Source organism: Ornithodoros turicata, chromosome 5 (genome assembly GCF_037126465.1).
Source record: "Ornithodoros turicata isolate Travis chromosome 5, ASM3712646v1, whole genome shotgun sequence".
NCBI lineage: Eukaryota > Metazoa > Arthropoda > Arachnida > Ixodida > Argasidae > Ornithodoros > Ornithodoros turicata.
The window spans coordinates 21,027,774-21,040,483 of record NC_088205.1 but is presented as its reverse complement, the minus strand read 5'-3'; the positions used below and the strand labels follow the sequence as shown (position 1 = coordinate 21,040,483).

General features: G+C 45.7%; 1 protein-coding gene and 1 non-coding gene across 2 annotated transcripts in view; one reads left to right on the top strand and one right to left on the bottom strand.

Moving 5' to 3' along the window:
* The window catches only part of LOC135394182 (uncharacterized), a 283,276-nt gene that overhangs the window by 106,248 nt on the left and 164,318 nt on the right, over positions 1 to 12,710 (top strand). The gene's annotated exons all lie outside the window — the stretch shown is intronic.
* Trnat-ggu (transfer RNA threonine (anticodon GGU)) lies at positions 8,402 to 8,474 on the bottom strand. Its single transcript has one exon. It is a non-coding gene; the product is annotated as a tRNA-Thr (tRNA).

Below are 12,710 nucleotides of genomic sequence, written 5' to 3'. Positions count from 1 at the left end.
CCGAAGAGCTGAGCATGGCGTGAGTGCGCAAGCGGAGAGCTGAACCCGAAGTGGGTGAGCATGAGTGAGCGAGTGGCGACCTCTGGTCCAGGATCTGTTTGTAGGACTGGCCAGGGAAGGAAACGAGAATGAGTATGCCACAGCTGGAGGGCCACATCTGGTGGTTCAAAAGACGTGGTCCTTCATCTCTGGCATTCTCTGCTTGTTTCCTTCCGAACGAAATAAAAAAAGGCTATTCGATAAGATGGCTGTCACTGATTCGTTGAAACGGGGTTCGATGAAATGTCCCGGAACCGGGACATTTCCGGGACATTCCGGGACGGCATTCTGTGAGGCCGACAACGGCGAGCTCTTTCGTTAGCACCACCACCACTACTAGACGGCATGTTTCTGCCCTGTTATAGTTGCATTAAGTCTATGATCCATGTGACAGTACGTATATATCGAGTTGTGCGACAGAAAGGATTTTTGAGTTGCAATACCCGTGTCAACACCACACTTGGTGGTTCATAATAATCCGCCAGGAGATTACCGCCTTTGGAAAGCCTTTGGCCAACACGAAGGGATTAGAACTTTGAGAGAACCTTCGGCTCCCGAAATGCTAAAGATCCTGCGTGACCTCATTGTATATAGGAATGTGGGTTTCGTGTCCACTCGATATTAAACCTCGTTATTTACCGCCACCAAAAAAGCGAAACAGTGCCGTAGCTCTTTTGTAAAAATTCGTCAATTTAGCTTTGTGACGTTATTCCTCTCATCATGATGTATAGGTCCGGCCAAGTTTTGTTTCCTTCGCTGTTAGAAGACTGTCAACGTGGAAAAGACATATGTTGAAGAAAGGACCGAGAGACACTTTCTCATAACTTTATCCTCGTCAGTGTAGCAACGGATGCCCCAGAACATGACCTACTACTACACTGGAATAGAAGTAGGTCATGCCCCAGAAAGCCTTACCCAACAGTGGCGTTCCGCGCGTTATAAAGGACACATCTTTTTCGCTTGCTTGTGCTCGTCTTCTACGAATATGATAGATGTAAAAAGAGACTAAGTCAATCCCAACAACATGAACGGTGAATGCGATTAGGGTGGCATCAAATCCCACTGCGAGGGAGAATTTATTGATTGTGGATTGCTACCGAGTAGGATATAGCGAGGCTAAATAAATAGGAAATATCGCAAGTGTCACACCGTCTATCAATTTCCTCAGAGGGGTCAGTTGTTTCTTGTGCTTCCGAGATACCGAATTTGTAATAACTGGAAATGAATGAAACACCACAACCGAGAATAAAGAAACGGCTACTCTAGCCCCAGAGAGCCTGCGTCTGCGGCTGAATCCGTGTAGGTGGGTTCAACCACAAGATAGAGAACCTCACACCTCTTATTCTGGTCCCCAACATTGGTCACCTTCGTTGTCAACTTTCTTATGACATTTATTTTGCTGGTGTGTTACAACTTTCGAGTATAACCTTTCTTTGTATCACGTGCATATACCCAACTGTGTGCCAATAAGTTAATGTCAAAGTAATTTCCCGAAAGGTACCAACGGTGGAGAAGAGTTCTTTTTTTTTCTTTTCATTTACGGCAAGAAATCTGTAAGATGAAAAACTTGTCTCGTACTGTTGCTTACACCACTGACGTGATATTATGTTTACTTTACTTATGTCTGTTACTTATCTTTGCAACGAGAGTTTCCATCTGAACGGATTTTCTCGGAAAATGTAGTTCATCTGAGATATTTCCAAGAAGTTTATAACCATTGATTTGCCAATGAGGTCCCGAGTATTTGGATTCATCCCAAAATGGCTTTCGAGATGTTTGTGCCATCTGTCGGCCGTACACGGAAGTGAGGTGCGCAATCGATAAACTAGCTTCCTTGGCATTACATTGATGTCGCTGCGAGCTTCGAGATGCAAATTGTCCGGAGATTTTGAAAAGAACAAGGTTTTTTTTTTCATGTTCTTTTGGGAAAAACTAAAAAACTAAATTTTCTGTCTGACACGGCTTAGATTGATTAGCATACATATGAGAAAGAATTGTAGAGAAACTACACGTTCACTGAAAAGGTTAGCCAGCTGTAGGACTCGAACCCACATCTTCTGGATTACCGGTCCAGGGCTCTCAGAACATCAATTGTCTTATGGCTTATACTTGCGATGGAATTGATGTTCTGAGGTTGGTTGTCTTGCTTATCCGGACGCCTCTGTACCCTGAAAGAAGGAAATTACGGAAAAGGCCCCCATGGTCCATATCACGACCGGATACGCGAACTAAGTGCGGTGATGCGTGCAGTTCTTTGTTCCAGCACTAGACTTGTACATGTTACCAGAGCGTCGAACCGAAACGTTTTTCGGTTTCTTTCGGGTTCGGGTTCGGCCATAAAGCTTCGGTTCCGGTTCAACTCCGGAGTTCACATATATCGGTTCGATTAGCCGGTTCAGAGGCTGTAAACCGGTTCGGAAGCGGTTCGTGGTTCTAATATATATATAACGGATTGCAAATCAGAATAATATATAACGGAAGGACTAAACTGCTGTGACAGGCGTATCGCGGTACACTTGCAGCAGCAGTGCAGTGCAGTGCGGCCTTATTATACACATAGTGGTTCTTTGGCTGCGTTTTTAATGTTGCACATGATGCTGTTACAATGCATTGCTGCTGCAAACTTTCGGAGGTACGAATGACAAAACATTTTTCTATAAGCTGCGGCAAGGGCATAACTTCCTTCACCCTTAGCCATGTATGTTCCACGCTACCGAATGAACCGCCAGATCTCGACTAATGTATCTCACATAGAACGGATGTCGCCACCAGACGATGGGATAGATAAGAGACGGCACACACCAACCCGAACCGAACCGGTAACCGAAATTTTTAGATCGGTTCGGTTCCGGTTCAGCACCAGGGTGGCAGCTAGTAATTACGGTTCAGGTCCGGTTCAGTTCCAGCTAAAAATTACGGTTAATGCCGTGTTTGTCTTGTTCCGGTTCAGTTCAGTTCGGTTCGAGGCACCGCACGTTACAAAAAAAAAAAAAAAAAAGAACAGGAACTAAATACGTTTCCAAAGTACCAAAAGGAACGCGTTTCCGTATTACCCGGCAGTAACGAGTTACTCTTACGTTACCATGGTATTACAGAGCCAGGATTGACACCTGCTTTATTTGGACCGACGAGGAATTCGCTTTCAACGCTAGCCGGAACTCGACATGAGCATCGATTATTTTTGGTGCGTTTTCTCGCGAGAGCCTCTGTGGCAGGACTCAACAATTGCTTGGAAATATACGGCTGCGTCAAATACAGCCATCTTTGTTGGATGCATGGACGGCAAATAGGATGTGCCTGATTAATAAGGAGGTTGCTTTTCCCTTTTTTCTCTAAATTCGAAGTCAACAGCTGCTTTTAGTTCTTTTTATTTTTGCACCACTGGCGGAAAGACACGACATCATCGGGAGCGCTCTTAATTCAACTGATAGACGCTAGACAAACATCCACAAGCAGTCTTAAGCCATAGAATCGGCCAAAACATTTCCGGCTACCGCCTCACAATCCGGCACTCGCTCCACAATGTCTTCGAGTGATTAGTGAAAAGCAGCGCCCCTAACTCGTATGGTCATCGACACGTTAACTGCCACAGCCAACAAAAATATTTATTACGCTTATTTGAACATGCTTCTTCAAATTCGAGTACGCCGTCTCGGCCGGATAAAGACATTTTGTTTTGGGAAGGCAAAGAACGAAAATAACATTTCCGTCACTTTTGTCGTATTTACTTTGAACATCTCGTCCAACGCGGGTCACGCTGACGCGGTTGTCATCTGCGATATCTTACTAACCCACAAGGAGTGATTCTCACTGGATCCTGCTACACTCTAAGAAAAACAGATAGAAATTCCTACCCAAAGTTGCAGCAGGACGGTACTTCTACCATTTCGTGCCAATCCACACGTGACTTCTCCCCCTCGGGTATAAGCGGCGGCGTCCCTTTCCCTTGCTCCTCTCTCTCACGTTTGCTCTAAGAGAAAATGGTAGAATTTCCTACCCAAGCTGGTAGAACGACAGATTCTACTCTGTAGTTTGTTTCTACACTCCATTTATACCCAAAAGGTAAAACTGGTTGGAGTAGAAATGTGGTTGCAATGCAGCTCTACCGAAATGGGTAGAAAATCACACCTTCTTTTCGTAGAGGGTACGAGCTCTTCAAGCCCTCATCATCTTTTTAGCAGCAACAGGGCTCCTGCGTGAACTCTGAACATTCATCGTCATTCACCATCTTTTCCTCCTCAAGCAATGGGATAGGGTGTGCCGCCTTAGCGGCTAAACATCCCACACTCTACGAAAAAAAAAAAAAAAAAAGGCGTGAAAAGGTGGCAACTTCTATAGTTACCACCTAGGTCAATATGGCGTCTGTTAAAGGTGTAAAAGTGCGGTAAAAGCAATTATGATCTATCCAAATTGCTACAAAAAAGCGTACACCCCCCTCGCTCACCGAATCAGAAGCGGTAACCCTATCATTCATGGCAATGGTTGGCGGTCAACGTGGTATGTGGTGAAGTTCTGTGGTGCAAGCCGGTTTTCGTCACCACCACCACCACCACCTATATTGAGGAGAGTGAGGTAGCAGGTAGAACTTTGCAACCTTTTAGGCACAACATATGCGACAACTATTGCCTCCAAAAAGGTGTAACTGCTCCACCCTCTTTTCTAAGAGTGCAGTACACCATCATTACTTATTTGTTGTTGTTGTTGTTGTTGTTGGAGCAGACAAGTGTGCAGATGGGAGGGAAAATAGACGGACTAAGGCTTTTTCCGGGGACACACTGCGCGGTGAATGACATGTACACTCTTAAAAATGAACTTCACCGCATAGCATGCTCCTAGCCAACCATCAACTCGAATGATATCGCTATGTGCCCTGATTTGTTCAAAACGGTAGGCGTACGCCTTTTTTGTGACACTTATGCTGTTCATAATTGTCACAAAAATGGCGTACGCCCCCAGTTTTCAGCAAATCAGGGCAGATAACGATATCATTCGAGATGATAGTTGGCTAGGAGCGTGCTATGTGGTGAAGTTCATTTTTAAGAGTGTACGGGCTGCATATGATGAACCCAGGACCTCGTCATTAAGGTCAAGTGAACACATTTTACAACATCACGGCGAATGACATTTTCATCCCAGGATCCGATCGAGTTTCGTGACTCTAGTTTACTCACTGGCAGAAGATGCCAGATAAAAAAGAAAAAAAGGTCCCCAGGGTCTTTTCCAAGAATGCTTTACACGGCCAATGACACGACCTGATAGCGTAGCGGTGCCGGTCACGTTAGGACGCAAGATAAGAATGACTATCGACCACAGGCTCCCAGGTGCTGAACGTTCAGTCAGGTCACCACGTCTTAGAGAGCCTACGGGAATTCCACTAATAGACCTCTACTCGAGAAACGTCATCATGACGTTGGTAGACAGACTGAAACCGAAACAAATCGGAATGGGAGGGCTGTGTTCCACGAATGGACACTTGTTCGCTGTCTCCTATGAAAGAAAAGTAGGGCCGAATGTCGCGTCCCTTTCAGGGACCATCGTAACACCCCCCCCCCCCCTCCCCCGAGTCCGTGCCTTTCGAACGCGACCTTGTTGGCCCTTCCAGCGTTGTTTAACTGTATCACAAATTGGTGGCGCTGTCGAACACTATGACGTCATTTGTTTACAAACAGGGAGAGGTCTATTGCCAATGTCGTCCATGTTGAGGCCAATTGTAAGTGAACGAAAAAAACGAAAGAGAAACGTAGGTGACCACTGATTTTTGTAACTGAATGCGTTATTAGTCCCAATTTTTTGCAAAGTAACTAAGTCGTTACTTCGTTACCAAGTAAGTAAGTGTTTATTGGGTAACAAGTGCCGTACAGCTCTACAGCTACAGTACATCTTAGATCGCAGATGTTTTCAACGTGAACGCCTGGTGGTCCACCAGCCTACATGCCTGAAGCATAGAGTTAATATAGGAAGACTCTAGAGAACGTACTTGGCGCGGGCGCGCCGTCAATGGGATTCTCCTACCCCCGAGCGTGACCGCCCGGGCGCAGCCATCCGTTGGTCATGGACAGTGTTAGTGGACGAATTTCAGCCCCCTAACTACAGCGGAGCTGCTCTGCTTGTTGCCGACCCTGTGCAGTCACGTGGGATGACAAACGGGGGAACGAGCCGATGGAGGCAACGGCGTCCACCGTAAGAAGCGAGGCCAGCCGTGTACTTGCCTTGAGTTCGCACGAATCTTCGGGATATGTGCAGAATTGAGTAGTGCCATCGGAATCGCAAGGTAAACGTTGCCATATCAAACGTGAATCATATCTTATCTATGACATTACCTGCGACACCGCCAACATTTTGCTTTCCGCCGACACGGATGAAGATGTTCACCGCCTATGATGACTTGTTGAAGTGGCGTTTGTATGCTTTGCGAGTTGCGAGCGAAATCAATAAATCGTTACCCATCTAACAAATTTAGGCATGTATTTCCGAAGGCAACAGAATTCCAAAGATGAATACACACAGTAAACCGCCCCCCCCTGTCCCCCACTCCTTCCTGCTATCCTCTCTCCACCTGTCCACGTCTGTACGCCGCTCATAGCCACAGTTGCTTCGCGGCGCTATCACGGAATTAAAAAAAAAAAAAACAGTAAACCGCCATTTTTATGCTGCTCTCCGAACCAACGGGAACCGGAAATGGCGAAAACGAAACCACGCGCCATTCCATGCTCTGGTCTGTCGAGTTTCGTGATAATAGTGGCGAACGAACGGCAGCACACGAGCAAGTGATGTAGTGGGAAAATATTCACTGCTTATTTGTTGAACGAATACATATGAGGTACGCCCATAGTACGCCGAATTTAGATAGCAAGTGATGAATTTAGGAAAGCGAGCACGTCAAGTTTAGCGGAATGAAGCAGCCAACGGAAGGCAACACCTTCCATGACCAACGGATGGCACCTCCCGTGTGGTCACGCTCTTTTGAGCGAGTCCGACCCCCCTGGCCTGAAGACTTTTCGCAGGGTTTGGAAAGCCGACGCCCGCACATGAACTTTTTGTGGCTCTTGCACTTCTTGGGAGCCGTCACTGATGTCTGTTCATGCAGTGGTTTATCCAGAATCCCATAAAATTCGGGGAGCGGGTTATTATTACAGTTACATCATAATAGCTTAACCTAGAATTACCGACATGCGTCTAAAGCTGAAAGAGCAAGGACCCTCCTGTAGGGGATGCATGCACAGGTAAGAAAGCTAAGGGGGTGTTGCCGAACATTTGAGAGTGGGGTGTTGGGGGCCTGGATAAATCATGGTGTCTATATCAGCCTCAAGTGAGTGTCCTTTGACCGAAAAAGTGCGAACAGAAAGAGACGTTCCTCGGGGTCAAGAGACCAATGCCAGGAATGGAAACCGCGTTTCCGAATGGCAGTCAGAACGACACTGCTTCGAGAACTTTCGGACAAGGATAACGAATTTCGGATAAGGCAGTGGATCGCAAGCGTTGCTACCCTGTGACTCATCAGAACAACAAGATATCGCGTCGCGACACCCCCTGATTTCGCGAAGCTGTTCGATTTTCGCGCGTGAATAGTAATACACAAAACCGACGCTGAAATTTAATTTGACGGTTGATATCGTCACACGCAGTAAGTAGGGCTAGAAGCCATCGCAGACACAAAAATAAACGCATCGCAGCAGGGATGACTGTTCCTGTACACTATACACTAAGGCCTGGTTCAAACTGCTGCTTCTCTCCGTTGCGGTTACGGTACGGATCCAGTGTGGAGGCGGTTTCGTACGACACGCTGTTCAGACACCCCATGGAGAAAAACAACGTCGGCAAAATGCCGGGCCGACGTGTGCTTCCGACCTAAAAGTCGTTGGGCCGTCCTTGCAGAAAAAGGTTGGGCCAAGCTTGGGGATTGACATTGGCCTTACTCGGCCCGACTTAATACTGCCAACGTTGGGCCAATGTAGCAGACAGACCTATAAGACATGGGGCCAACACAGGGCCAGTGTAGAGCCAAGTCTGGGCAATAGCCGGCTAGATAGCGGCCCACCAATTAACAGCAACGATGGGCCAACTATGCCCAAGCAACAAAGGTTGGGCCAAGCTTGGCAATAGCTAGGCTAGCCTACCCGACTTTGGTTGGTGTATTATCGGCCAACGAGCTTGTTTCTTGATACAGATCTGTACCCTGGCCAATGACTTGCTAAGCATTGGCCAGCCTGCATTGTGCCAAAGCAGTCCTGAGGCATCGCTCGTATTCATACTCAATTGTCTCGCGGCGTAGGGGAGAGTCATAAAAGCTCGCAATATGCCCGAGACCACTAGAATCAAACAGCTCTTTGTTTCCTGAGGAAGAATCGATGCTATGAAAGGTTGCCAGCTGTAGGACTCGAACCCACGTCTTCTGGATTACCGGTCCAGGGCTCTACCAATTGAGCTAAGCTAACAGACCTCCCCAGCGATTTCGCTGTTGGATCTTGGCATTTCTTCAGGAGGTACGCTACATCATTCTGTAAGTTCACCCTCTCAAGCACGGAATGCGACGTAGAATCTCCTTGGTATCGTGTTCTTGAACTGTTAATTATTAGTCCAACTGACTATTGAGCGCAGTCAGTACAGTTGTTGGCAGTAAGTGACAATTGGAATGTAGTTTTATTCCAAACGTAACATCACAGTGATTTTTTTTACTCCCTTCCCCGTGTGGAAAGGGTGTACTATGGGGACACACCCGAATTACACTTATACTACACTCCCCTAAGCACCAGTGTTTATGTAAAAGGGCTTTGTATGTATTTGCCCTTTCTATGTTGTTCCAGCCTCAGAACCTCAGTTCTTTCATGTTCAACAGATAATATACAGTAATGACATTAGAAGATCAGTACTGCGAGCTGAATCTTAACGATACTGCAAGTGTTTATTTGCAAGTGTGTGGAAATTCATTATATGACAACACTATGTTGTAACAACGAGATATATTTTATTCTGTGCCGATTGAGTGCGTCACCGTTCATAGTGGGCGTTAGAATTTGAACTCGTCAGTCGCCATCGCCAACTCTGCTTCTGCCAAGTGCCAACACAGAACATACACTCGATTCTTTTGTAAAAAGTAATGAGTAATGTCATTAAAATTACTGCCCAAATGTAATTAAATTCCATTATAAATTACATAGTGTCAAAAGTAATGCATTACATTACAAATTACCCGAAAAAGTAGTTCATTACTGTAATTTCATTACAGTAAAGACATTACTCCCCAGGTATGGTTGCGACCCACAGTTTGGGAAACACTGGTCTACGCTGTAACTCCGCGGCTCTCCACGGCGTTTACGTTGCCAGATGACGTGGACGACATCAAGTGAGACGCGTTGTGTCACTAAGCGACTATCGGCATGGCCGAGTGGGTAAGGGCGTTGCTGATAGCAAAAGGTCGTGCATAGGATTATGAGGTACTGGTACGTTTAAATCCTATCACCAACGGTCTATGGCTTCCCCTGGTTTGGGGGGGGGGGGGGGGGCAGAATTTGTCGCGTCTGCGGCTTTTTCTCACAGCCTCCATGACAGTCTGTCCATCTGTGGAAAACAATAAATAAAAAAAAATCGATCGAATATTGGCACAGTTCTCCCTGAAATCATTCTAGGGCCCACACCCACCCTCTATGCCCCAATCCATCCAGCTTTTTCTTGCTTTCATTCATGTTATTCTTCTTTCTTCATCTTCATTCTTCTTCTTTTCTTTTTTATTTATTTTATTCTTCTTTCTTCAGCTTCATTCCTCTTCTTTTCTTTTTTATTTATTTCATTCTTGTTTCTTCAGCTTCATTAATTTTCGTTTTGTTGCGGAATAGCAAGCCGACGTCCCGTTTGGCTGACCTTTTTTTTTCCTTTCGTCTAATAAATATATCCCCCCCCCCCCCCCGTTCCAGCTGTCCTCTCTCCATCTGTCCAAAATTGTACGCCGCTCACATCCACGGCGTGGCGCTAATACGCAATCACAAAGAAACATTACGGAGCTTTGCACATCGGGGGGGGGGGGGGGGGGATATGTAGTTATTGAATGCACATCGGACTCGCTTTAGGAAAAGGCAAACTGGAATCTGTCATTCTCAACATCAGCGCAACTTCATGCAATCCTCTACAAAAGAATCAGGTGCTTATATTTTCCGCTGCTGAGGTGTTCAGGTGTGTTGAGGTGTCATATTTTCGGAACCGTTATCGCAAAAACCTTCCGATCTGCCCCCTAAATCTCTTCTAGTCCTTCAAAATCTCCCCACTGAACCGGTACCGCGATAAAGAAACGAACGACGAGGAGATAGCGCATCACGAGAATGAAAGGTCCCCTCTCGACTGACGCTACACTTACCAAGTTCGTTCCCGATCACGGATATGGGCACGGTTTTCCGGTTTAATTGAGTTCTGAGTGAGGTTATAGGAGGTAAGAACTCCTATCTGCAGGTATTTAGTTACGGTGTAATAGGTGTAATATTTTTCTTCTACGCTTCTAACTCTATTTACAATTTATTGTTCAATGCTTCTCCTTCGTAACGCGTGCAGCGTTGATACAAAAACGCACTTTTTTTTTCCGATACTGGCGAGTAGACGTACCGGCATCCAGATATCTCTATCGATTGTCATCTGAAGAAATGTAGTACCTGATCAAACGCCAACGCGGAGGTACACATAACGTTCTGCTCTACACTCTTAAAAATGAACTTCGCACCATTGCACGCTCCTGGCCAACCATCATCCCGAATGACAACGTTCTCGTCCCTGGTTTGTTGAAAACTGGAGGCGGTGCCCATTTTGTAGCCACAGTGCCGTACATAATGGTTGCATAATAGGCTCCGCCTCCCGTTATCAACAAATCAGGAGCGAGAACGTAGTCACTGGCGACGATGACTATCTAACAGCCTGCTATATGTGGTGAAGATACGGACCTATCAGATTCATCTATACAAAAAGTGTCACAACAAACAAACCGCCGTTTGGAGCCGGCACAGTCGGCGGGCTAGCTTCGTAGAGTTCATAGCCCCTTTAGGTGCCCTGTACACATCGCCTTTGCGTATACGTAAGGGACAGCGTTGGTGCTTCTGCTCACGGACAAAACATGAAGAAAGCTTCGCGCAGTGCGCACAACCACCATGCTATCCCTTATGTACGCAAGGACGATAGCGTACGATGCACTAACGTTGAAGTTTCATGATAATTAACGTTTCCAAAAACATGATAAGCCGGTTGCCCGATTCCTTTGGACGTTGCTGATATCTGATTGACTCACAGCGATACGGGGTCGGAATCGAAAGGCCGCTTCCGTTTCTCTAAAACTCCCTCAGCACACAAGAAACCTATCGAGTTTAGGTCGATGTCGACTAGCCAACGCATGTAGTTGCTATTTCCAGTAATTTTTAAATTTTATTTTATTTATGTGTTTGTTGATGGCAGTAAACATCAGGTTTCAGGAGGGACTGCAAGGCGAAGCCAGAGACGCAGTTCCTTCTTACACAAAATTTACATAGAATAGAACAAAATAGAAATAGAAAAAAAAAGATATGGAAACGAAGGTCGCACTAGTGCGACCAGCTGTTCCATGACGCTTGATGTGTGTAAGCATTGAGTGATTTAAAAGATAATTTACATAGATAACATGGTAGATAGTCCTGCGGGTAATGAACAAGTGCAGTTAATAAGCTTACTAACACACACAGCAGCAAACAACTCAATGTCTTGAACATGTTGTAGCTAAGTACAACACTGATAACTTATATTACAACTGTGGATTACTGTAGTATAAATAGCGCTCTAGCAAACACTGGTACGTACAATAATGAACAGCCCAGCAACTTCTAGACACTCACTTATTACGTGATAAGCCAGCACTATTGCAAAAGTGGAGTGTATGGAAGAAACATACAAAGGAACAACAACAACAACAAAAAAAAAAAAAAAAAACTCACAGTACAAAGCTACAAAAAATGATACATAACAAAATCATATCAAAACATACCGAAAGTGGTTTGTGATATCTATCAATTCTACGTACCTCACAGTACATTCCCTGCAGATGTTGTGAGCCATAAAAGACTTTTACTGAACAAATGGAATGAAGGCCGTTCTGCATAGGGGTATAATTATAAAGAGTGTTCCATCCTCCCATCCTCCCGAGTGTTATGAGGATGATATCGTTCTTAAGTGAGACAAAACGTAATGTGATGTATGAATATTATAACTCGTGAATCAGGATTGCTACCTGAGGGCCGTATTCCCAACCAACCCTGAGGACTCCCTATGTAAGCGCCAGCTCTGAGGGAGGTGAATTTCGTTAGAGCGCCTGTATACAGAAGGGGCGCCCTAAGGGCGCGCGCTGCCAAGTGAGCTAGGCAGCTCCCTGTACGCTCCCTGAGGGCCGCTCGACGCTCCTTTCTTTGAGTGTGACCTGAGCCTGACATCCCTCTCCCCACATGGATTCTGCATGGCGCATATTTGTAGTTTGTCTCCGTAACCAGCGGTGAGATTTTAATGCGAGTGGTCTTACTGGACAAGATCTGTAACTTGGGGGCGATTATTTTGTGATCAAAGTTTGGAGGGTATCTACAAGAAGCCTAAGAGAAATTCTAAAATTCCGGGGCCTCCACGCCCCAGATCTTGACCTCCTCTTTCCACCGATACCACAGGTATCAAAATTTGAC